Here is a 26,095-nt window from a genome sequence, read left to right on the forward strand (position 1 = left end):
CGATTGCTAAGGCCGCGCGTCGGCGGTGATGAACCTGAATGGTGACTGTAAAGATAATTGCAACAAACCGCTACGTAGATAGGCGAACAAATCCCGATAGCATTGGAACTTGGCAGCGCATCGTGTCTGCGACAGCTTGGCATGAATCTGGTCCTACTTCTTGTTGTGGCCGATCAAAAGGTATCAAAAATAAAAGAACGCGACTAGTTAATGAAGATCTGTGCGATGCGATCATGTATGCCGGAGCCGAATAGTTAGGAATTTCACGCCAAGGGCTTTTTTGCGACAACGTTGCGAAGGTTTTCTGCTTCTGCGTACACATTGTGGCTAATTACAGGGCCGCGTACTCTGTTATGCGAACGCAGAGCGGCACATCAAGGTGAGGCAGGCAGCCGGCAGCACAATGCCCTCCACGCAGTTCAACAAAATGCCCACCCCCCTCCACACAGTGCCAACAAAATGCCCTCGACATAGTTCATAGTAGCGCAACTTGAGTGGGCTGAAGTCTCGGCGAAACTTCGGGCCCCCTCGTCAATATATGCGTGCCAGTGCAATCGATGCAAAAGACGGAGCATTCGGGCCGATGCTAGCCAATCTCGTGCCTTTCTATCACCTAAAAAATGAAGGCTTCTAAGGTGTTACGAAGTGGAACGGCTCTTTCATTCTTTAGAGAACAGCGCTTTACCATTTCTCGTGCACCTTGACATCCTCTCATCCATTTCCCCCAGTGCAGGGTATCGATCCGGTGTCCTCTTCCAGCTAACCTCCCCACATTTCCTTTTCTCTCCTAAAGGAGAATGCTTAAACCCATTGGTACGAAAGTTCCATCCCTGCGGTACCGGGAAAAACAGTGCTTTTAATTCCTTAATCTGCAGTAATCGCTGAGCGACAACTTCGGTGCTTACTTCCCTCCCAGCTTTCTAGAAGAGACGCTCGTCTCAGGGCGTGCCTTTGACTTCTAGATCAGCGATCACCTCTCAGCTACACATCACTGCGTGCTGCCTATCGTTGCTTGCAGCTGTGCCCTAACTTCTAGACCAACAACAGACACGCGATCACCCCTCAGCTACACATGATCGCATGTTGCCTATCCCTGCTTACAGCTAGCTGTGCTTCTGCGACTGGCGCCAGAAATCACTCCGGATAAAAGTTGTTACGCTATCTTCGTAAGTGCGTTCAGCGCATTTTCTACGCTAACAGAAGCTCGAGTATTGCAAAACTCGCGAATCCAGCAGTGCGAGTAGCAGAACGGACCGATTGTAATCGCACTTACCGTTCTTGCTGCCGCGGATGAAGTTTTGGGAAGTCATCGTCCATTCAAACCGAGTTCCCCCTTTGAAGGGGCGACGCCGAAAACACCGCACTTCGTTGACAGGCTGGCAGCAGTGGTACCTTTGCAGAAGTTCGTTGTTTCGTGATTGAAGAGGTTATCCGCCGTGTTTAGCGATGGACAGGCGAACAGGTGGCACAAACACGACGTTGTCAGGCGCCGCGGTAATAGCTGGGTTCTTCAATTCTGGTCCGACTCTAACTTGACAATAGTTTCAAGGCCCCAATTAATGCAGGGCTTCAGGAGACATCACAGTTCGACGAGCGAGGCAGGAAGGGTTTCATTAGTTCACTCAGTCAAGGTCAGTTTCCAACAACGTCACCAATAATTAAGATAATTACACCCGAGCACCACTGAAAGGGCGCGGCCATGCTGCCGCCGCATCGCTACTGCCCGGTAGACTTAGGCTTAATCTCGCGAATACTCGCCCGCCGTGCCGAGAACAAGCGGGTGTGACCTTATCTTTTGCCTTACTTCGCGCGTGTTCCATCTGAGGCTACAGCAAAAACCTTTGTTTCTTTTTTTTTAGGCGGCGATCGCATTGTTTCACCTAAGTTTTAGGCTCTCGCCCTACCGCGCTCGACTGACTTTTTTCAGGCTGCTTCATGCAAGTGCAACGTCACCTATTCACCCCGATAGGAGAGACGGCAACGGAATAAGGCAGGTTATCGATGAAACCGCACTCACTTGAACGGGCGCCTTGGAACGTTACCATTATATCACTAGAGCATAAACAGTGAAGGAAAGCACATTGCGAATATTGTGGATATTGCGAATGTAGCGAATGTTGCGAATATTGCACATTGCGGGGTCAGTGCCAGAGCACCCCTTCCCCCCCCCCCCCGAAATTTTCTGAGTGCCGCATCTCCTCTCTCTCACACACCTTTCGGCCTTTTTATTTCGCCGATGCTATTTACACACCGCATCGATATATTAAAATGTAAAAGCAAAAATAAGAAGAGTGTCGGTTTATTCCTGAAAAGATCGATGTATGTACTACGTTGTCGTGGCTCTAGAATAGGAAGCGGAACTTATTGCTGAGAAGAATCACACCTCTTCGCTACCGCACGAAGTATGGCACTCCTTTTAACAGTAGGCACAGTTCACCCGATTAAACATACCTTTTCACGTCAGCCTACTTTTTCATCCTTTGCGTTGTCCTCAAATGATCATAAACTATTACGAAAATAAAGAGTGCTTTTTTTAAGCGCCTCTGCAGCCGGGCGCAGGTTTACATGCATGAAGTATAAATTTTGACAAATACCATTCGTTCGCAGTTGCTGACTTTGCTATTGAGCAGAAGCTCTCGTGTTGTTGTAAATCACATGAAAATAGTTGAAACTGCCGCGACTTTTCGTTTTTTACGTATGTTCTCTGCGAATCAAGTTCACGCAATCCTGTGTGCACAAGTATTTTATGTAGAGATTAGAGTGAACGAAACGACGGACCCTTCGGCTTTATGAAAGAAATTAAAAGTATTTTAACTCTATGGACTACGATACTGTTTGGGCGCAGGCTTTCTTTTACTTTTCTACCGGCGGCGAATGACACCCTCGAAAAATATTTCTGGCTACCTCTTGCACTCTTGCCACGGCCTTGGACTGTACGCTTCCCATGCTTTTGAGGGAGCTATAACCAGGCCTGCTGGAGACAGATCCTCCGCGTAATCCCAAATTATGTGATCCAGCGTTGCTAGTTCACCGCAACGCTGGCAGTAAGGATTTACTAGATCAGAAATATATTCGCACTGATCCATGAATTTGGCAGCGACCGTGTCTGCAGTCGCCTCCCCGTGGTGGCTTGATCTCGGCTCAGCGACGTATTCGGGGGAGGCAGACTCGCCCCTAAGATCTCTGTAATAACTCGCAATGGCCTGGCAGCTGTCCAGCGTCTCAATTCGCAAGGTCCCCGCGTCGGAGTCTTCCTCACCAGCACGGCTGACAAAACCTCGAGCGTACTGGTGAGTGGCCCCTTCATGAGCCGGGACCCAAACCAGGCCAATAACTTTCCTGCCTTTTGGCATCGTGGTACTCGGTGGCGGAGATTCGCCCTCACGCAATGTTGCGGAGGACCGTCTTGTAATCGCAAAGAATGGTGCTGGCGCCTTCCTGAGTAATTCCTAGCGTTGTAGTATCCTCTTCAGCCATCCCAACTCTGCTCGCGTAACTGCCGAGGCTACTACCTTGCGGGAAATGCTCCCAGCGGAGACTCCACGGTGCTTCCATCCCCCGAGTATTTTTCTCTAAGGAGCTGCGCCTTGGCCCTCTCCGTCCATCGTGACGACCCACCAGCACATTCTTACCCGATGGGCACTGAACCTCCCATGGACGTCCTGCAGACATCCTAAACATCCGCAGGACATCCATGGGACTTCCAATGCCCATTGGGTAGGGAGCGCTCCGACTCTAATGCATTGACGGATTTCTACCCGCAAAACTACCCGGTCGAGGTAGTTTCCGTCCCTAATATCCTGAGACGAGTCCCGCCTACGTCGTCCGAAGCCTCTGTTCATGCGACGTCAGCTCAGTTACTACATGGTACTGTGCACCCGCGGTGACGCAGTGGAGGTCTCCGGAATAATTTCGACCACCTGAGGATTTTTAACATGCAATAACATCGCAGAATACGGGCGCCTTCCGCATTTCGCCTCCATTGAGACGCGGCCGCCGCGGTCGGGTTCGCACCCAGGTACTGCGGCACAGTAGCCGAGCGCCTAACAATTGAGTCACCGCGGCGGGTGCAGAGCAGTCACCGACAAAGGCGTTCCAAACAGCGGACACGTAAACCGCGCTAAGCCTTCCCGCGCATGTGCAGCCCCTCGGCACTTTGTAGCAGCATGTATCAGATTTAATATAAAGGCGCAAGTTTGCGCAATCGCCGCAGCATTCCCACCACTGACTTTTTTGTTTGCCACTACAAGTAAATCGTTATATTTAGCTCTGATTTTCTAGATATTTTTTTTTAAGTTACGACTGCCACCACGGTAACAACGCAGTGACATCACGTCCACAACTGGGCGCCTCGATGGGGATACGAGTCACCCTAGTCCAGGACCAGCAAAATAACAGTTGCCGATATTGGTGACAGAAATAAATAACATTGTTTCAGTGATAAACCACTCTAGTGGTTTAAACTGGCTTTGTATGTGATTTCAGCGCTGGTGACAGTCTTCACTCCTCTAATGTAAGTCAATGTGCGAGGGTTTCCACAAAAGCCGCGGCAGAGTTTCGTGAGACGTACTCGCCGTCTGCTATCCCAGTGTTGCCATACTATTCTCACGAAACTCTGCCCAAAGCCGCTTACCAAGCGGAAAGAAACGTTCCTATGCCCAAAACATAGAATTTTAAAATGTTTTGCTACGTTTCTCAGCAGCACAGCTGGGCTTACGTTTATGTTCGCGAGGAGCTTTCGGTTGCCGCAAAGAAACCATGGCCAATTTCAGCGCAGCAGACTGCGCGTGGCAGCTTATGCAATCGTTCGCCGTGGTTCGCCGTGGTTACTCGTTCGCCGTGCGACCACTCAACTTCTGGCCTGCGGATGCCCGATGGCAAATCTCAGCTCAGACTGAGCGAATTAACAGTGGCACTCGCTCGTGCATTCAAATTAGTAGGCATTTTTTCTTACTGAGATACACGTAATTCAGACGCGGCCAATTCGTCAGTTCGAATGAACCAAAAGCTCGATTCTGGCGAGTTCGAATTTTCGATATTCTAATTTGAGTTCAGCTAATGCAAACAAGGAAAATATTGGATGAAAGTACTGTGAGCATTGAGCTCCACTTACTAACAACCAATTTTGCTTCTTGAAATCAACCAAGCTGTACACTTTCCATATGCAGCTAATGCCTGTTGCTTAAAAGCTTATAAGCTCAAAAGTCATCCAGCAAAATGAAAACGGAAAAAGAACAATTCACAAGGTCACTTCAAAAGGGGTGCTGAAGTGGAGACAGTACAGGTGTTCAGAGTTAAACATTCATGTTTATTGAATAAAATAAAGAAATAAAACAAAAACAAGTCAGTGATAATGGAGTTGTTTCGGCTTTGTCTCCTGATCAGTGACACGACGCACAAAGATGGCGTCGTGCGGTTTTTTATGAATCTCGCCCTGTTCGCAGAGGAATGAATAACCAACAGCGAGCCATCATGGCTAAAGGCCAGGGATGCAATGCTCGATGGGTACTTGTGGAACTGACAGAGACGGTTCTTGTTGAAGCCGTCCCAGATGTTCACGTGGCCGTCACTGTCTCCCGCCGCAAATGTGTTGTACAAGTTGTGGAATGCGTTCACAGTTGCGTTCACAAGGTAGATGAGCTCGATGCCATTGCTGTCTTTGGCACGGTGACACTTGAAGGCGTACTTCTTCTGCACTTCGGGGTTTGGATCCAAGTATTCAATAGCCACGCGCCCTGTGTAGAACCATACAATCAGCAACTTGATGCAACAAGTGAAGCCAGGACAGACAAGAGGGTCAACCACTGGAAGTACAGTGAGAAGTGCCCTTCCTGTTGTGTTCATTATTCTGACTGCTCTAAGTTCTCTCTCCAGTGGATAGACAACTTGGTCGAAATGAAACAGCCTAATACATCTTGCCACCAGAAAACAAAGTTAGGCAAGTTGATTACTAAGAGGCTTATTATACTTAGCTAGTACAAGCTAAGCGCCCTAATCCAATGTTTACACAAAAACTCAGTGGCTTAGGCACTTAGCTGACGAGCACCACACCACAATTTCAATGCTCATATGCATTTAGCTAGGGACAAAAACCTGATGGAGCATTTAAGCCCCGCCTTCAGGGTATGATGTGATAGCGTAAATGGTCCCTTCAGTGGCCTAGGGTTTTCTTGGCATATCACTTCACAGCCATGGAAACTATTCGTTCCTTCGCCATCATGTAAAGCTTAACCTACACTTAAGAATTCCTACGCCATCATGTAACGCTTAACCTGAACTTAAGAATTACTTCGCCATCACGTAACGCTTAACCCACACTTAAGGACACAGTGCAATAGCATTACTGATACCTCTCGCACAAGTAGTCCTTCTCTGTCGCCTAGGTTCTACCTACATGCCCAAGTATGCAATATTGGCCATTCCCTACTTTACATTTATTGAACGGAGGAAGTCCTCCTACCGATCCTGGCACAGTGGAGGAGCGGTTAAGTGATGTGCCACTGCCACAGAAGGTGGCTATGTTTGGAACAGCGGCTGTTTCAAACACAACCACTGGTGGGGTTTCTGAGATCCAGGTTGTGATAACGTCACAAGATCACGTGACTTAGTGACAGGAGGGCCACCGGAATTTTTTCTCTTAATGCCGACTACACTGACAGCAGCATTTATGCATTTTAACAATATTTTGTTAAAATGCATGAATGCGAGTACACATTACAAAACTGCCGGTGGTCAAGAGTAACCTGGACCCCGCAGCAGGGCATCCTTCAATGTCCTCTGTCTAGCTTTGGAGCATTAATTGGCAAGTATTATGTACTTTCCCACGACTTTTATTTGAATAACAAATAAGGAGATCTGGTGCAAAGCCCACAGTTTGCATTTGTAACGCCTTGATGGATGCACAGTCTTTCTTTCTACTGTGTCAAGCTACAAATTTGCAAAGGACGTCGCCCGACATTGAAGCAAGAGCATTACGTTTTGCCCCAAAAATAATTCATTAGTACAAGAAAATTATAGCAGACTGCCAATAAATTTCGACCACCTGGGGTTCTTTAACGTGCACTGACATCGCACAGTACATGTGCCTCTAGAATTTCGCCTCCATCGAAATTCGACCGCCGTGGCCGGGATCGAATCCGCATCTTTCGGGTCAGCAGCCGAGCGCCATGACCACTGATTCACCACGGCAGCAAAAAAAAAAAAAAAGAGGTGCCGTTTTGGAGCTCTCGGGAATAATTTCTACCACCTGGGGATCTTTAACGTGCTCTGAAATCGCACAGCATATGGGCGCATTTTTGCATTTCGCCTCCATCAAAACGCGGCCGCCGTGCGGCTGGATTTGAACCCGTATACTCGGCTCAGCGCCGAGCACGCTCACCACTCATCCAGGACTTTAATTCTGCTATTCAAATGCGCCTCGTGAGGGCAGTAGTAAACGTTCATCGTGTAGTCAAATTAATTTTAACAACTTTTAATATTACCCTCTCGGGGCACTAATTAACGAGTGTTTCTATTTCGTAGTCGCTGCCGAAGCACCCAGCTCGACTGTAGGAAGCTAGCTCAGCCTGCTTTTCTTTAATGCGTTAGCATTAAAACAGTGCTGCGAACAAAAACCTGTCTGTCGGCTTGTGCACGGTGTCAGTGAAAAAGGAGAGTAGGCGGCGCACGCAGCGCGCTGCAATTTAGCTGCAATGCAGCCTCGCATGATGTCGGTCGGCTCACGCGGCTCTTCCGTGGCGTTCGGCGCTCGGGCACCGACGGACACGTGTCGCGCGTTCCAAGAGTCCCGTAGTGTTTTGTGCGCAAAACTAATGCTACTGCGTTACTGTTACACGAATCCCATTGATCGCACTTCGTTCATTTTAATTAGGTGGAATTACAATGAAACATGGGATACATTCCAGTAGTGGTTTGGTTTATGGGGATTTAACGTCCCAAAGCGACTCAGGCTATGAGAGACGCCGTAGTGAAGGGCTCCGGAAATTTCGACCACCGGGGTTCTTTAACGTGCACTGACATCGCACAGTACACGAGTCTCTAGAATTTCTCCCACAAAGAAATTCAACCGCCGCGGCCGGGATCGAACCGGCGTCTTTCGGGGCAGCAGCCGAGCGCCATAACCACTGAGCCACCGCGGCGGCTCGAGTAGTGCAGCAGGGGGCACGGGGATCAGTGGAGGAAAAGGGAGAGGGGGCCTAGATGCGCATTAGCCCAGGGCCCCCACTTTTCTTAATCCGGCCCTGCCCGGTGTTCACCAACGAGTATCAAGATCTGACAGCTCTAAGGAGTGCTTGAATTTGCTCTTGACCTACTCCCGCGGGGCTCTAACAGCGCATCGAGAACATGGAGCTTACCAGTCCGCGGGTGACGATGTATGTAGGAAGCCAGAGGATGGGCACCGTCATGAGGATCTCAATCTACACCTGCAGGGTGGGCGGGCTCGCCGAGAACACCAGCAGGTCCACCGCGGTGGCCACCAGGGCACCGATCACGCCTGCGTCATTCACGGCACCATGAAGGATAATTTTACCCGGCTCCCCACGAGTAAGCCTGGAGTGTTATTGCGATGGCAATAAAAGTGTCATTGGGGAAAAAAAGATTGTGCCATCGGTCATAAAATTATACAGCTGGCCGCAGGAAAACGACGTCACCAGAGCGAATAATTCCCGTTGGCTGGGGGAAATGACGTCACCAGACCTGGTCATTCTCGTTAGCTGGTGGTAAGAGACCTCACCAGACCGGGTCATTGGCTGAAGGAAGGTGACGTCACCACATCTGATAATTCCCATTGGCTGGAGGGCAGGGACATCACTAGACCGGAAGTGACGTCACATCCCTAAATATATCAACAGCTTGGTTTGGTTTATTGGGGTTTAACGTCCCAAAGCAACTCAGGCTATGAGGGAGGCCGTAGTGAAGGGCTCCGGAAATTTCGACCACCTGGGGTTCTTTAACGTGCACTGACATCGCACAGCACACGGGCCTCTGGTATTTAGCCTCCATCGAAATTCAATCCCCGCGGCCGGAATCGAACAAGCGTCTTGGGTCAGCAGCCGAACACCATAACCGCTGAGCCACCGCGGCGGCCCTCAACAGCTTCTAATGCTATCGAATTAAAAATCAATGTAATTAGGTGTTCCTGTGCATTTTTTGCCTTCGTGACAACATCTGACTGTGCGAGTATATACACGGAAGTGCGGGGTGTCGAGTGCTATCACTTCACCGTAACGGACCACCCACATTACTTTTGCGGCGAATACTGCAAACTTATTATTCTATACCTCAAAGTCTTGCTAATGATTTCGCCGTTAGATTATTTCGCACGCACTAAATTTCGCAAACCGAAAATGCAGGTCTCTATAAGGCAGGTCTCTCTATAAGAGGAAGGAGCGCACAGAAGGGCACGTAAACCCCAAGTACATGGACTGTAGTAAGTGCCCGTGGTGTCCATGCGCCCACCTCGCATGGACACCACGGGCTGTGGTGTCCATGCGTTACCGTTTTAATGTAGAGTTGTCAACCGAGTACCGTGATCTAAGGGTATACCTCCATTCTTAATCAACTTAAACGTTGGAATTTATTTCTCAGCAGGCTACAATAGGAAAGAAATGGTCGAAGTACTGTGGCCATCGCCTACGTGCACAACGCTCTCGCCATCTATTTAGAGCTGAGGAATGCCGGTAAGGTTTCTTCGAAGTTGAGCCTTTGGATGATGAGCTTTGTAATGTATACTTTCAACCAACGTTTGGGGATGGAACTAGGCCGTTAATTCTGCCCAGAAATCCTCCCCTACAAAAGTAGGATTTTCATGGGCCTGCCTATGGGTAAGAACTATCCTGCCTATGGGTGAGAACTATTCAGCAGCCTATAAACTTCTCTCTGGAGCACCGGCCAATGGCAATTACCCGTGCATTTACGGAAGAGCTATAACAAACCGCCGTCCTGAAGATCGCTAGCCTAACCACCAGCGTCCATCCTGCACCCCGATTAGAAAGGTTATAAAGCTGGGCAAGTTGGTCAATTCACTGTGATATACAACGAGACAAGCCAGGAATAGAAAGGAAAAAAAAAGGACCATATGGTACTTCCGCTGTGACGTTTCCTATTCACTGCACCTGTGGTTTATCGCACCGCATCTCATATGAACGGCGGTCCTTGCGCAAGATTTCATCAACGTTGATAAACCCAGCTGCACATTACCCGTCACGGACGGTTTCCCCAAGGCGGGACCGAGAGTTGAAAGCGGTTTGAATGCGTGCGCACTTCGTAGTCCAGCTCCAGATTTAGGTCAATTACGGCCGCTCAGTGCAGATCGACCTGAGTTATACCCCGTGACGTACAGTGCTTCCAGCCCGAATGCAAATATGGCAACAGGTTGAAAACAAGAGCAAGAAGTGGGCTTGGGCAGGGCATGTAATGCGAAGGGAAGACAACCGCTGGTCCTTAAGGGTAACGGAGTGGATTCCAAGAGAAGGCAAACGTAGCAGGGGGTGGCAGAAAGTTAGGTGGGTCGGTGAGATAAAAAAGTTTGCGGGAATATGGTGGCCGCGGCTAGCGCAGGACAGGGTTATTGGAGAGACATGGGAGAGGCTTTTGCCCTGCAGTGGGCGTAGTCAGGCTGATGATGATGATGGTGGTGATGCTGTACACTTAGAGCAACGCCCAGTTAGTCCAGATCCGAGAAAGATGGCTGCTAGGGAAAGCGACCAGTCTTGTAGATGGCGACGTGGACTGCTGGCTCGTGCGGCATGGAACCATGAGTTGGTTGGACGGCCTCAAACAAAATGGCACATACCCACTACGGGGGAGTGGCCAAGGCACAGAAAAAAAATGAGCGCAGCCGCGAGCATGGCTTCTCGACTTCCTCTTCTTAATGCAGAAGTAGGGGGCCAATCTACAGAAAAACAGCAATCTTTGTTTGGCTCTAACCACCTCTTTAATTTACGACAGTAGGATTTTTTTTCCTCTGCGCAAACATCATTGGGGCCGCATTTGGTCGAGGCATTATGTCGCGACAGAAAACTTATTCCACTGCAGCGAAAACGATCACGGATGCGGCAAGCGCGAGCTTTCGTCTTCACGGTCTGTCCTCCTTGGTGTTCGGTCCACAATCTGGAAGGGGTCGAAGATGCAAGACCGTAACTTGGTGAGCGTGAAAAATTAACGTGCTTTTTAGCCCCTCGCATAGCTGCCGTGATTAAACAGGACAAAAGAAGAGACGCGTTTCGACCCCTTTCCCAAACGTGAACCCCAGAGATCTCCGCGAACTCCACCGAACGAGCGGGGCTGACTTCTCGACATCTGCAACCATCGAAATACCAGACCCCTTACAGCGGCGCTTAGCTACAACCAGTCGCTGTGCGATCTTATTGCGGAAGTTCCCGCGCATTTTCTTTTCTCAGGAGTCTAACCTTACATTCGATTAGCTATCCCAAAACGAGTGGGGTTCTTTAACGTGCACTGACATTACCGCAGGTGGTCGAAATTTCCGGAGCCCTTCACTACGGCGTCCCTAATAGCCTGAGTCGCTTTGGGACGTTAAACGCCATAAACCAAACCAAACCAAAACGAGTGGTTCCGCAGCGGCTCCAAAAGTGGTCCCTCAAAGAAGCTCCCTGCGGAATACCATACACAGCAGCTACCCTAGAGCGTCTAACGAATTCCCCAGTATCGCTTCAGAGCATCCCACGTGTCCCGTAGTGGGTCCCTAATTTTAACGCGATAGCTTTAAGGCTCCCGTTCCCCAGATAATTCGCCGCCGTCGTCGGCGTTATGAGCGAAGAATCCCAAGAGAAGCAGCCTAGGTGGGCCGACCAGGTCACGTGACCGTGTGTCGTCATCCCAATCTGCCCACCGGATTATGAGCAGGCGGACCACAGTGGTAGGTGGCAGTTAAATTAATGATAGTTTGCGAGAGGTTGCTCGGGAAGAGCAACCTGGGTCGCACAATCCCCCACCGGTGGCAGCACCTGCCATGGCAGGGCAGTGAAATAAAAGGTAGTGGAAACGTAGTAACGGCTGCTGTTGCAGCCTTTTTTTTAACCCTTACTACCTATGTACTATGTTCCTACGACCTTGTTCCTACCTCAAAAGAAAATTAAGTAGTAACAAGGTAGAGACTTCTGCTGTTACTACGTTTTTTGGCAGTCATTACACCTGTACTACCTCATTATAACCCTGGTAGTATCCATTACTACGTTGATCTGGAAATAGATGATAGGAATATGCACACGTATGTACACTAACATTCCTGGTGACATTGCTACTCAGTGCCCCATGTTTTTATATAATGAAAAGGGTTTCCTGAATGGCAGCAAATCTAACAATCTAGCAAATGTTACTGCAGGTAGTTACTGTTGCTACCTCTCCAGAGGTAGTAAATGTTACTACCTTCCAGTTACTACGCACAGTTACTACATAGGTAGTCATATATGTGACGGTTGTTGCTAGCCCAAAATGTAGTAACCTCAACTACCTTTTTTTTAGAGTGTGGCGCATCGCTTAACCGTTGCACCACAGCACCAGGAGTGGTGAAAATCCAGAGTGACCAATTCCGCATATACGGGCATTCACTCATTAACGCTGTCGCATCATACCCTTAAAGGGATACTGAGGCGGTTTTCGAATCGGCTAACCTTCTAGGGTTTGGAAGTAGTGTCATTGCTGATCACGTCTGTGAAATTATTTTTTCGATTTTGGCTAAAACAGTGGCGCAATCACCAATTAAAACGCGATGTTTAAATTTCCCGCGCCCCGCGGGAGCGCAGGAGAGGGGAACAGCGGAGAGGGAAACCTCGTCCATGTCGGCCTGCGTGACGTCATGTTGAGGAGCCGGGGATGCTTCGGCGCACCTGAGCGCGCTTTCAGCGCGCGTTGTTTCTCGTGCTGCATGCGTTGTTCCTCGTACTATACGTGCGTTGCGACGTACAAAGCGTGTCAGCCGACCTTGAGAATCAGATTCAACAGGTGCTACTCTGCGTTCGTGTCCACGAACAACTACGACCGCGACTGTGTCGTCTTCCACTGTTTTCCGCAAGACCACAAGCTCGCAGCGCAACCGCTCGCTGCTGTGACGAAGAGTTCAAGCCGACTAAAGCAAGCTTACTCTGCTCGAAACACTTTCGTAAGAGCGGCTACAGGCAGAGCTTGTCCTAGTGTGATCTCTGGAGATTTCTGTCGAAAAGGCGCGGCTGAACCATGACACAGTTCCATCGATTTCCTCGCGCATAAGAGGCGTGTCACCATTCTGAAAAAGCGCCTCTTTTAAAAGTAGAAACATGCTCACTTATCCCCTGAAGAAACCTGATAGAGGCTTAAGCATGTGTCGCTCTCCTCAGCTTAGGTGCGGCCAGACCACCTGAGACGTGCTCAGCAAGGCTCGGTTAGTGATTTTATACTCGGTTCGATGTGTCCAAGCAAGCAAGCAAGCAAGCAAGCAAGCAAGCAAGCAGAGCAAAACACAATAAAGCAAAGCAAGCAAGCATCGAAGCTCTTCATATGCGGCATCTCGTTTAATCCTAGCTAAGCAATTAAAATGAAAACGTTCGACGTTGATTTCGGATGCAAATTTATGAGATAAATGAATGCCAACCGAGTTTTTGCAAAAAAACACCGCAACCTTACTCGGTTTCTTCATCAAGTTGTGGCAGCGGTCGAGTTGCAGCTAGCTTGGCTTTTAAACACACATATAGTTGGCAACTACTTCACTGAACCTAAACTGCAAATCTAGGAAGGGCGAACGTTTCTGAGGCAGCGATTAATATTTTCTGGCATCTGCTGAACGCGCCAGGAGTGAAGCGTATTTGTGCGCGTATTTGGCTTGGTTTCCAGCGCACCATGATTGCGTCACTATCTTGTGGTCGCATGCCTCGCAGTGCTTGGCCACTGCGCTTCGCTAATTTTGACACCAACTTTGTGCTCCTTCATCGTTCACTTGAAATACTTTCTTGCCCCAACCTGCAACGCCGGGTACTGAGAAAAGGATTTACACAGTGCTTTGGGCCTTTTCTTTAGGATGACGCTCTTCAGGGCGAGCCAGGAGGCGTCCGGTGGTGGTAATTGACTTGAGTATTGTTCGCACCCCTTCCTTTCCGAGAGAGAGAGAGAGAGAGAGAGATAACTTTTATTTTTCAGCTCAAGTCCGAGCCTTCTTATCTGCCCGTTTGGTGGGCGTTATTTATCGGCGGTGGCGGAGTGGGGCCACGTGTCCTTTGGATGCGTCGGATGTGGGCGGCGAGGAGCGGCCAGAGGGTGGGCTGCAGAGAGGTTGGTGGAGCGGTCCATCGGGCCCACGTGAGGTGAAAGGGGGGAGGCAAGGTATGCGAGGAAGGTATGGTGGGAGAGTTAGTGGCGCGGGGGCATAACCAATATGTATGAATGTTTGAGGGGTGCTCTCCGCACACGAGACAGGCGGGTTTGCCCGGTTTATGAAGGATGTAGTGGGAATACAGTTCGCAGGGAAGGGAGTTAGTCTGTGCCTGTCGAATTAGAGTGGCGTCAGCACGGCAAAGGAAATGGGAGGGTGACGGAAGGGTTCGTCGCATGTGGCGCAAATTGCGAAGGTGTTCGCGGCGGTCCTGTCGGTGTGTAGCGCGGTCTGCCTTGGGATTATAATGGGCTGGCCAGGCAGTCGGAGGGCCCGGTGGTATTTTTTCACGGGCCAGAGCATGAGCAAGCTCATTCTCCGGTATACCTTGATGACCAGGAATCCAGTCAAGGCGGACATGGAGCGTAGGGTGGGCTGTTAGGTATTGCAGCAAAGTGTCTAGGATATGGGGAGGCAGTTTTTGAGATTCGAATGAGCGTATGGCAGCCTGAGAGTCTGCACGTATGGTGATGGTGGAGGAAAGGTGGTCGTGAAGCGAAATCGCCTCTGCTATGGCCAGCGTTTCTGCGTCGGTTGAGGAGGGCACTCCTGTGTGGAGATGCGTGGAGGTGCTTCGAGGGCCGACTACTGCAGTAACTACTTGGTGCTCGAGGATATGGGCATCGGTATAGTAAGTGTCGTGGCCCAGTGCGGGTAAATGGTTCGCCAGTGCTCCACGCCGCCCGGGATTTATCGTTGGAGACATGTGGCGTGGAATGGGTTTTACAGTAAGACGCGGGAGGCTTTTCCACGGGGGAGCAGATGGTTGAAGCGAGGGTAGTTGGGAAATGGTGTGTCCGAAAAGGCTGAGGAGGTCTCTGCCTTGCTCGGAGGTAGAGAGACGGTGTATCTGGGCTCGGTGGTGTGCTGCTGCGCGTTCTTCGAGGGAGTTGAAAATGGCGGCGTCTGCGATCAGAGCATTTGCGGCGTAGATGGGAACTCCCATGGCTAATCGAGTGAAGCGACGCAGAGACGCTTCCAGTTTGCTTACTTGAGAGGATGTGAGGCGTTGATAGGGGTAGGCGTACATGACCCTCGAATAAACGAGTGCTTCTATAACTCGACGGAGTTCGTGTTCTCTGAGTCCATGCTTTTGACGAGATATACGGGACAGCATGTGGCGAATTTGGTTCAGTTGTTGCAGGAGTTGGCTAAGCCACACGTTGCACTTGCCATCTTGTTGAAAAGTGAAGCCAAGGATCTTGATGTGGCTCCGTCGGGGAATAGGGGTTTGCGCGAGAGAGAGTTGAATGAGTTCGCGGTAGGAAGAAGCGGTTTTTTGAGGAGCGTTAGAAACCACGATGTATTCCGACTTTTCGGCGGAACAACTCATACCTATGCGGCGTGCATGCTCCTGAACGACGTCGAGGCCTTGCTGCAAAGTGGATTCTAGTTCCCCGGCGTTTCCTGTGGTAGACTAGAGAGAGATATCATCCGCATATATAGCGTGGCGTAGGCAGGAATTTCAGCGAGTTTTCGGGGCAGTTCTTTCATTGCCAAGTTGAAAAGCATAGGTGAAAGAATGGATCCCTGTGGTGTACCTGCGGTGAGGGGAAAGGGGGCGGAAGGTGTGCCGTCGGGGCCAATGATTCGGAGGGTCCTGTCTGTAAGAAAGTCTTTGATGTAGTTGAACATGCGGACCCCAGGCCGAGTGTCTGCCAGGTTGGTGAGAATTGCGGAGTGGGCGACATTATCAAAAGCCTTTTTGATATCCACGCCGGTCAAAACTCGAAGCTGTGCGCTGCTTGGGAAGGCGTACAAATCCTCATAGATTTGCCGTCCAATGTCTTGTGTGCATACGTGGGCGCGGAATCCGACCATAGTGGGAGCAAGACAGCGATTGGTATGCAGGTGCCATTCGAGGCGGGTAAGGGCCATCTTCTCCATCAGCTTCCCTAGGCAAGAAGTCATGGATATAGGTCGGAGGTTAGTGATGAGCGCAGACGATTTTCCTGGTTTCGGAATCATAATTACGTGTGCCTCTTTCCACGCAGCGGGAATTTTCCCGGAGCGCCAAACAGTATTAATGATCTGAATAAGTTCGTCTAGTTTTAAATCGGGGAGGTTACGGAGTATAGGTAATTTTATCTGGGCCGGGTGCTGTGTTTCGCTTAAGGGAGCGTAGAGCAGCCTGAAGTTCGGCGAATGTGAAGTCAGAATTCATTCCTTGCTCGTCTGCTTCTTCTTCGGTGTAAAGGTATGACGGGGAGCTGGCAGGAGAAGTAGAGGATGGGTAAAATTGATTTCGGATTTGCTCAGCCAGCTCTTCTTGTGAGACGGAGAGGGCCAACTGTAGCTTTTGAAGTGTGTTACGAGGTTTACCCTGTCCAAGTAGAGTGCGCATAATGTGCCAGACTTTTGGAGTGTGGAGTCTCTCGACCATGTCATCGCAGAGCTGAAGCCAGTTGTTCGTGGCTAGTTGGGCAGCGTATTCTTGGGCTGCTTGCGTTAGTTTAGCAACTTTTCTTTTCAGTGCGTGGCTAGATCTACAGTTGCGCCAAGCTTTTATGGCCCGGCGACGTTGTTTCCATAGCCAAAGTAGGTGTGTGTCAATGTATGGATAGTCGGGAGATCGGCGGATATGTTTGGTGTGTTGGGAGACGGTCTCCATAATGGCGCTACACCATTTTTCGGGGTCCTCGAGTGAGACTGATAAGGAGTCGAGGGCCGGCCGAGCCTTTGGCCAGTCTACGAGCATAGTGGGAGGTAGATGTGTTCCGGGTGGTCTGTAGGGTCGCTGGGACGTGAGCGTTATCTGAAGAATACAGTGATCACTCCCCATCGTGTCACCCGTATTACTCCAAGAAGCGCGGAGATCGCTGCGAATCCATGCAAGGTCGGGGTTTGTGTCGGATTGTGCTCCACATCCTAGAAGTGTAGGCATGAACGTGTCATTCAGGAGGGTGAGGTGATGAATACTGGCGAAACGGTCGAGTTTTCGTCCGGAGGCTGAAGTACGGTCGTATCCCCATGCAGGGTGTGGACAGTTGAAGTCACCAAGAAGGACGAAAGTAGTAGGGACATTAGAGGCAGGGAGGGCCGTATGCAAAGGTGGGATGCTGGTTTTAGAGTCGGAGGGAGTCCAGTAGCAGTTTAAAATCGTGATACGGTGACCCTGATAGGTGGAGTGTGTCAGGACATGCTCTTTCGTCCCGGAGTTGAGGTGGGATGTATCTTCCTGAATGGTGGGTATCGTGCGCCGTATGTATGTAACCGTCAAAATCGGCGGAGGAGGGGGCGTTTGATGTCCTTTTCTCTTCATGACTATACTTGGCTGAGTAAAATGATCGTAACCTGGAAGAGAAAAGGCACCGTGCGTTTCTTGCAGTGCGATGACGTCTGGGTTAACGCCAGTAATCCGCATGTGTTGCAAGAGGGCATTTTTCTTGCGACGAAAACCGCGGCAGTTCCACTGCCAAATAATTAGAGGGTTTTGGGGTGGAGATGTGTGTCGCATGATATCACTCATCATGCGGGTCTTCCTCCATGGTGTCGAGGTTAGGCACAGGAGGGGCGCTTGCGCGCTTTCGAGGGGGAGCATTGGAGTCTGTGTCGGGAGAGCATGGGGCAGAGGACGCAAGGGAGAGGAGATGGTGCTCTAGTTGCTCGACGCGAGCCGTCAGTTGTTGTAAGGCCAATAGGACGGGAGCAAGGGATTGCTGTATGAGAGCAATAGCGTTGTTGGTAGGGAGGGGTGAAAGTGGAGTAGGTGTGGAGGGACGTGAATAAAACCGGTAGTGGAAGGACGGGGGAGGGGGTGCGATGGATGTGGGAGATGGACCGCTCACCTGGTGACTTGGTGGAGTCTGTGACTGCATCACGGAAGCTTGCGGTTTTGTAGAGGAGGTGGAGGTGCTGGTTGCCGCACCAGAAGTGGTGGACGGTGGCCGCTTGGCAGAGGGCTTGGTTCGAGATTGACTTCTTTGCGCGGTCTCGTGCCCCGGGCTGTTGCTGCTGCTGTTGCTGCTGCTGTTGCTGCTGCTGTTGCTGCTGCAGGAGAGCTGAAGGGCCTCGTAGCGGTTCGAGGTAGGCAGGGGCGGCCAGATGGTCGCGTCGGCTTTAGGGGGTGGAGGGGCGGCGCGGGCGCGATGGCGTCGTTGGGCGCGGTGCCACTTTAGGACTGCAGCGTCGGCGTCTTTCCTTGCGGGGCACTCAGGATGAGACGGTGTGTGGTCTCCCTTTCAGTTCCAGCAGTGTGGTTCACATTCATGTGGGGTAGTCGTTGGGTCTTGGTCAGGAGGAAACGGTTGGCTGCAAATCGAGCACCGAACAAGGCTAGGCTTGTTAGGACAGACGTCGGCACGGTGCCCTATGGCGTGACAATGCGTGCATTGTTTGCTGTGGGGCTTTTGCGGCTAGACGCGGTACACTCCGCTGTAGAAGACGGCATAGCGTGGTAGACGGGGCCCTTCGACGGTGTGCAGAAGTGTGTTGGTACGACCGAGACGGCGGGCGCTTAGTAGTCGGGTGCCGTCAACACGAAGGTTAGCGGCAAAGTCGTCTTCGGTAAAGTCCATGGTGATGCCGTGTATAACACCACGGGCGTTAAGGGGGTCGTTAGCTACGTACGAGGTGACTTCGTACTGGGTGTTGTTCAGTGAAACTTGCTTGAGTTGGAGCAGCTTGTCAGCAGCGGCTGGGCGGTGGGTATCGATGGCCAGGATGTTTTGCGAGGTGCGGAGTTTGATGTAGATATTGTCACGTTCAGTCTTGGTTAGGCGGGCGGAATCCATGACGGACCGACAGAGCACAGGGAATAAAGTGTTGCCGAGGTTGAGGTGGTTCGCAAATTTCATGACGATCGTGGCTGCGGTGGCTTGCCGGGGCGCCGCGGGAGCACAGTGCTTGTGATTCAGCGCCTGGGTTGCTGACTGGCTAGGCGAGCTCCCCGCCGTTCCGACTGCGAGCATGCTGGCGAGCGCGAGGGGCGTTGCCCCGGCGGTGCAGATGTAGGCTTGGCTTAGCGCTCCCGGCGTGGGCGGCCAGCCAGATGCTGATGTGCCAGAAAACGGCGCAGAACGCTTGGAATTTTGATTACCAGGCGTACAGGCGATGAAGTAGCACTCCTATAGACCGGTTGGTGGCGATCCGAGGTCAGGAACCTGGACGTAGACGTGATTTTGCTGGAGCTCGGTGTGCGCACAGCCGATCACGGTGGCGCTGGTGGCGCCCTCCCTCCTTTCCGAGAATGCGAGCCGATGTTGTGCTGTATCGCGTCTTTGACGCTGGCGTATGCTTCTGCTAGGCATAGAATTTTTTGCTTGTGTCTTTTTTGGTTTCAGGCGATACGTGGAATGAGCAAACTGTAGTATCCTTTTCTTCGGTGGTCAGTAAAAAAAAATAGTCGCCGTATTCGCTGTTACAACGACACGGAAAGCTGCGATCTGCCCCCAACGCAGCGCCAGATCCGCATCGGCAGCTTCTCCAGTCCTCAAAGTGACGTCACGACCTCTCTTGACCAATCACGGGCGGCGGCGCGCCGCGCGGCGTGCCCCGCGGCACAGGCCGCATATTTCGGCTAAAAAAGGCAATTCGCGCGTGTTTTTGCCTTATTTGGATGCGATATTCCAGCATACAGTATGGAAAACTATAGGATGCCGCTGCCAGCCCGATTTTCAGAAAAAGTGCTTCAGTCTCCCTTTAAGGCGGACTTTAAGCGTGTCCCTTCAAATTTTTTAAAACGTTCCGTTTTGTCCATTGCCTTTCCGCGGGTTTCCAACCCACAGAAACGCGGGTACGGCGGAGCGGACGGCGGTGGCCCCAGCGCCGAAAATTCTCCGTGGAACTGCGTAGTCCAGAATTCGGGCACCTCGCTCGTGCAGCAGCGCCAGCAACAGCTGCAGCAGCAACAGCTACAGCAGCAGCAGCAGAAAGGCCCGTCGTCGTCGAGTGGTGTCCAATCGGGCGGCAGCGGTCCGTTGCCGGTGGAGGTGGAAGAGGAACGCCCACAGCAGGTGGTGGAGGGCATGTCCAGCCGGCTGCTTCCTCTGCTCATGGCTGCTGGCCTGGTAGGCGGAGCAGCACTTGGGTTCGCCATCCGCGCCACAGACAACCCCTGGACCAGCCTACAGATCATGTACGTCGGCTTCCCCGGTGAGCGATAATTCGACGCTATCTAATGTTTACCACCAACTGCACTATCAAATGCTTATCACCAGCAGCACCATCAAGTGCTGCTGGCCAGCCGAATTATTTCATTTCATTTATTTGGACACCCTTGCAACCAAATCGAGGGGGCCCAGGTTATAGCTGCTATTTCGCATTGCAGTGAGGAAACCCTAGACCCTCTTACATATGAAATGCTGTGCTATGGAAAGTGGCATGATCAAGTACCATTGGCAGCGTCATTGTCGAATGCTGTTCACCGCGCAAATGACTGATCCTATTACCACTTTTAAATGTTACTGACAGCGACGCCAGAAATCTTTGGCGTTAAATTCCACGTAAGCAGCCCAAATGCTCCCTAGCTAAGGTGTGGTCAGGCTCCGCAATCCGTGGACTGCCTGGAAGCGCTACAACACGCTGTCGTGTTCCACTCCTAAAGGCAAAGGTTAAGCGTCAGTAATTAGCAGTTAATTAGTGTTTAGTCATTTATCAGTAATTATACACTAATTAGTAATTTGTCATTATTTCGTCATCAGCCTCGCTGCGGTGGCTCAGTGTAAACGGCGCTCGGCTGCTGACCCGAAAGACGCGGGTTCGATCTCGGCCGCGGCGGAAAAATTTCGATGAAGGCGAAATTCTAGAAGCCCGTGTGCTGTGCGATGTCGGTGCACGTTAAAGAACCCCAGGTAGTCGAAATTTCTGGAGCCCTTCACTACGGCGTCCCTCATAGCCTGAGTTGCTTTCTGACGTGAAACCCCAATAAATCAACCAATTATGTGTGACGTCATAAAGTGGTGACGTCACCAATGTCACATAAGCAAAGTGGTGCGGAAAACGCTTTCGCCTCTACGCACTTTAGACAGTCAAAGTGCCCCTGAATTTTTGCATTGTGCAGTGTGGAAAGTTTTCTAAGCCCTATGTTTTGAAATTTCTTTCATAGCTCTAATTTTACTTGAACTTCATCAGCTGCTTTCTTCAATTGCATTGTTTGCACACCTTTTCTAACTACTTTTTCGCTACAACTATGTAATTAACAAGATAATTTGATCAATCTTGTAACCCAATTTCTGCGCCATTATGTTCAGGAAGACATTACAGATGTGCGCGATATCCCCATGCGGTATTAAGCATCTGAAGCGTAATATAAAACAATGTACGATGTATTTGCACACCTTGACTTGCACACCTTGACTGCAGCTGCCAGCCAACGCTGGTAATCCTAGCGGCCTATCGCGCTTTCCACTGCAGTAGCCCGTTCTCTCTATTTCTAACTTCACAGATGATACAAACACGCTAGTCTTAAGGTTCAAACCTATATGAAAAGAAATAATTCGAAGTCCAGCAAACACTCAGACAGTTTTTATTAGCCGGAAGAATTGCTCTTATCGAACATGCAGCACTTAGAGAACATCTGACAGCACGTGCAACAGTCAGCATGAAAAATTTCTCAACCTATACACCAGATCACAGCACACATGCAAAAGTGTCATATTGTGGACAATATGACAGTCTTCAAACACTACGAGATCCTCTCTACGCACCTTGAAGTGACCGAGCATTCCACAATGCTATGGCGACTTCCCTGTCATTTCTTACGTTATCCTTAAATTAACACTGATGATTTCGTTCATTTTTTATGTTCAGCGTAGTGCACGATCAGGAGTTTTACAATATCCGGCCAGAAATAAGACAGCCAAAATAAAGAGGGCAGAAGATATAATTTTATCAGGCAATGGCCCACTGCAAACATTGCCTTCAATTGATGTACCCAATGACACCGTTTCCTACGTGGTCATGACTAAAAGTAAAGAACATACAATTTTTGCTGTCGCTAAATTATGACACACATTTGAAATTCTTCGAGCTTATAATAGAATGTGTCTTGCAATAAAACGCTTTGGTATATTATGAAAGTATTGGTTCACGGATCATACTAGAATAACTTTTGCCGAAAGAAGTTTCAGCGAATGCAAAATGCCAACTGCTTCTTAACTCAGAATTTAACACAGGTGCCAAAATTGGGACACGCAATAACCCAGTAAATTTAAATTTGAGAACGAGCTAAACAATAAAAAACAGGCTTGCAGTGCTTGCAAAAATCATCCACTTAAAAAAACGAAGCTCTCAGATACTGCAGTCCCTTGAACAACCACAACTCTTGTCAGTCACGCACAGAAACAGCAATAAATTTAGACATTAAATCGCAGCAGCAAAAATCAACCAAAAATGCCACTGAAAACAGGCACTATATCGGTCGTATAAGTTGATTTATGAAATCACAGGGTTGGTTAGCATTTACCTGCGATGAAGAGCACTACATTTTTTCCGCCCTTATATTTTTTAGGCCGAGCTCCCTCTGGATGAGGCTGCGGAATGAACGAATCATCCCAGTATAGTATCTTTCAAAAACAAAAGCAGGAAAAGTTCTGATGTGCAAAGAAAATTTATAGGCCTTCCACCAAAAATTTTATTTTCTTGCCTCACAAGCTTTAGTTCCACTGAAGGCTATATAAATATTGCAATATTTGAAACCATAAAAAATCTACATTTTCTAATAATTCTAGGGAAAACGAGTACACTGTAGTAAAGAGGTTGAAGATAAGCATGTGACGCATCTCCTTGCCAGGTATTCCGTCACTTAATGTGCCTATAGAGAAAATAGATTGAATGATTATTTTAGCACTCTGGATGCGTACTATTACGTTAAACATCTTTGAAACTAATTCTCGTGTTCCAGCTCACGTCGTTTCTTGGACGGCATTCGTGGCTAGTGAAGGAATGATGTCAGAATCAAGCACCAACTTCAGGGAATACACATGTAGCATGGTTTGGAATAACACAACTAGATGAACACCCACGGTGGGTACACTTGATGTTATTGTGCATATATACAGTGCACATTTATTCCACGATTTCCACAGAAATATCTCGAGAATTGGTTTGGTTTTAAATGTTTAGGCTAGTTGAAACTATAAATGCTAGTCACAGATGAATTATTCACAGCGTGGAGATGAATGATGGCACTGCGTACATTGAGCTTTCATTACATTATCTTGAGGTACGCTTTTCAGGTGGCACTAAACTACACAACCACGTGGAGAGTAATGAAAATGGTCACAGCATGCATGAAATCCTCAAGACTGAAGGTGTTGATGAATGGCGTTAGCACCTACCACATATATAAAATACAGTGTCCACGCAAAAGGCACCAAAAATATCACATGTAGCAACCACATTTATCCTCTTCTCAAGCATCCTAACTATATACACATAAATACCAAAAGCACTTGTAACAAAGTAGTTTACCAATATTTCAAAAGGCAAGAGTAAGGAGCTTGTTCGAATGTTGAGCACACTTAGGAACGCACAAGCATGCTCGAATAATAAAAAAAAACTTCAGTACCCGCCAAAACATAATTCTTACTCTTTCATCCTTAGCAAGGTTTGTGAGGATGCCTTCAATCCATCAGCAGCCACTGCAGATACATTCGTCTATAAAAGTCAGCAGTATCAGTCTTTGGCTTGCGCTGCTGAACTCTTCCTTTATGCGATAGTCTGTCACAAAATTCGCCCATTGGTTTGATGATATCTCATTGCCAACACATGACGAAATTAGCTGTCCCTCTGAAAGTTTTCATAACCTATAATTATAGCTATAATTATTAGTATGCTAAAAACTTTCCTCCAAACTGCAATTTCATTCTACGTGCGAGCAGATGAGCTTATAAAGAGCGGGTGTTTGTTATTTGACCACCAAATACCATTACCATTTCAATAGATTACTCAGTGCCGGCTTTTATTTGGAGGCGGATAGTTGGTTTATAGCAGCGCGATGCGATGGTATTCCAATCATAATTGATTTTTGGTGCTCAGGCTTTGACGTAAAAACAGAATAGTGGCTTTACCGTTTCCTTCCTTCCCCTCGTGTAGTTGCGTTAATACTGGGTTCAGTCGTTATGCTTGAACTTCTTTGCGAATCGACAAAATATGCACGCATTTCCGCAAACTCTTAAAATATAAACTGTCTCTGCAGGTTATCTATGAGGGTTATCTCTTAGCAGCTCCAAAGGCTGCTAAGAGATAACCCTCGTAAATTTTGGCGCTCTGTTCTACCCTCAAACACTTCCTCCACCTCATTTGTTATTAATGAAGAAATTGTGACTGACCCTGTTCAAATATCTGATGCATTTAATGCCTACTTTCATTCCGTATTTGCACGTGATAATAACATGATTCCACCTTTCAGCCTTCCTAATCATGATCATTCTATCTCAGATATCATGGTTAGCACTCCGGGGATTTTAAATCTTATCTTGTGCCTTGACACAAAAAAATGCGCTGGACCGGACTGTATCCCAAACACCTTCCTAGCACGTTATTCCCTCTGGTCATCTCGATATCTCTCAATTATATTTCAAAAATCTCTTTCTACTGGCATTGTCCCTTCCTCATGGAAACTCGCCAATGTACTCCGTCTCTATAAATCCGGCAACAAACAATTGCTTTCTAACTATAGGCCGATCTCTTTAACTGCACATTCATGTAAGATCCTAGAGCACATTATTTATAAACACATGGAATTTCTTGAAGCAAATAATCTTCTGTCCAGAGCTCAACACGGGTTTCGTAAGGGGTTTAGTACAGTGACTCAGTTAACCGAATTTGCACATGACGTTCTTCTCAGCATAGACGCCGGTAACCAAATCGATGCCATATTCATTGATTTCTCAAAAGCTTTCGACATTGTCCTTCACTCTAAATTGTTATGCAAACTAAACGTAATTCTCAATAACTCTCAACTCGCTGATTGGATTGCCGATTTCCTCTCACACCGCTCCCAGTCTGTTCGCTTCAATTCCGTCGATTCTTCCTTAGCCGATGTTACCTCAGGTGTTCCCCAAGGCTCTGTCCTTGGCCCTTTGCTATTTTTGCTCTATATTAATGATTTACCTGACAGTATAACCTCAAAGATCCGTCTATACGCCGATGATTGCGTACTGTACCACACTATCAACTTTGTTAATGATCACCTCCTTCTGAATGAGTCTTTTGGTATGTTCCGTGACTGGTGCAATACGTGGCAGATGAACATCAATTTCAGCAAAACCGTTGTCATGTCTTTCACCAACCGCCTATCACCTTCTAATTACGACTATGCATCACTGCAAAGGGTTCATGAATATAAATAAATATCTTGGCGTCGTTTTTTCTCACAATATGCAATGGTCAAAACACATCGATTACATCACAGCTAAAGCTCTTAAAAAGGTAGGTTACTTGCGGCGCACAGTACGGGATGCTCCTAAAGAAGCCAAATTGCTCATGTACAAAACTCTAATTCGCCCTATTCTTGAATACGCTTCTAATGTCTGGAATCCATACAAGCAATGTGAAATCGATCAAATAGAATCTGTACAACGTAAAGCTGTAAGATTTATTTTTCGCCGCTACGACTTTCATTTTTCACCCTCATCTGCGATGTCTTCCCTAAACTTAAGCCCTGCTCGCATCCCGCCGAAAAACTGAGTCCTTAAAACTTCTTCACTCCATAGTCCATTCTGCTAGTTGCCTTTCAGAGGGTAAGCATATCTCGTTTTCAAAACCATCTGCAACCAGGAGCTATCA

The 26,095-nt window shown here is 48.8% G+C and overlaps 1 long non-coding RNA gene across 1 annotated transcript; it reads right to left on the reverse strand.

Moving 5' to 3' along the window:
* Positions 1-5,630: 5,630 nt before the first annotated feature.
* Positions 5,631-18,197, reverse strand: LOC149330097 (uncharacterized). Its single transcript, XR_016285486.1, has 3 exons — positions 18,154-18,197; positions 8,355-8,494; positions 5,631-5,735 (listed from the first exon to the last, which is right to left on the reverse strand). It is a non-coding gene; the product is annotated as an uncharacterized LOC149330097 (long non-coding RNA).
* Positions 18,198-26,095: the final 7,898 nt, after the last annotated feature.

The sequence above is a fragment of the Amblyomma mixtum genome, chromosome 9 (genome assembly GCF_055824585.1).
Source record: "Amblyomma mixtum isolate Tamu chromosome 9, ASM5582458v1, whole genome shotgun sequence".
Classification (NCBI taxonomy): Eukaryota; Metazoa; Arthropoda; class Arachnida; order Ixodida; family Ixodidae; genus Amblyomma; species Amblyomma mixtum.